The sequence below is a fragment of the Chrysochloris asiatica genome, unplaced genomic scaffold, assembly GCF_000296735.1.
Source record: "Chrysochloris asiatica unplaced genomic scaffold, ChrAsi1.0 scaffold00050, whole genome shotgun sequence".
NCBI classification, from domain to species: domain Eukaryota; kingdom Metazoa; phylum Chordata; class Mammalia; order Afrosoricida; family Chrysochloridae; genus Chrysochloris; species Chrysochloris asiatica.
In genome coordinates, this window is record NW_006408568.1 from 12,813,277 (window position 1) to 12,814,355 (window position 1,079).

The following is a 1,079-nucleotide window of genomic DNA, read 5'->3' on the forward strand; positions in this document are numbered from 1 at the left end:
CATGTTTGTTCAAAGGCTGTCGGTCTGCTAGACAGAGATTTCCTATGTGCGATTCTGCCCGTTTTCCCTGAGACTGCCCTACCTGAGCTGCCTGGTCAGAGAAGCGCTGGAAATTGTTCCCAATTTTAATTTTTAAAACATAGTAAATATTGATAATTATATCTTATATAAATATTTGGAGTCCTTAATAATGTTTAAGTGTTTAGAAGCACATTCTGCAAGGAAAAGAATCAGTGTACTGGGGTGAGACTTTAGGAAGAGAAATGCAGCAGCTCATGGTATCAAATACATTCCCTCTGTCACAGTTTCCCAACCAGTGAATTTGCAACAGTTTGGCCCGTCATACTTTCCTTTGTGAGTCACCTAAATAGCTGTTTGAAATTTTTCCTCAGTTCTCTTTCAATGTGTCTTTTTAAAGAACACATTTAGAAGAAGGCTGGATGTTTGTGCCACAAAAATCAACAGGCACACATGTTGACAACTTAGTCTTGTTGTAAATGAAGTTGGCAGGAGGCAAGAAAATATTCCTGTCTGACCTTGAAGTTGCTCATCCATCAACTACTTCAGAAATTAGGTTACTTCATGAGTGGAGCATGAGATCCTATCTAGAAAAGTGGAGACAGCAGAGACGTGGCAGAGGTGATGGCATGGAGAGATAGAGTAGCTGCAGGTCCTAGGTCCATGGACTGAATAAGGCTGTGTGTCTGCAGGCAGGAGGCTAGCTTGCCCTTAGGGCATTTACATGACTATATAGTTTTTGAGGTTTTTTTCATGATTATATAGTTTTTTGTTTTGTAGGTATACATCACATATTTTTGATTGTTCATTTGTGAACAGGGAGAAAGTAGGATAACTGTTGTTGCAGCCAGAGGACTGTAATCATTGAGACGAAACAAAGCGTATAATTTCTTGAATACAAAGCTGATGATCTTGTCTATTAAACTTCACTCAATTCACAATAAAAAGTTTAAAAAGAAGTTTACTCTGACACTACCCTTGGTTCTCTAGGACACTGTCAGGAGTGGGTCCTCCTGGCTCCTGCTACTGCCCTTGTAAGAGGGGGCTTCAAAAAGCTTGTG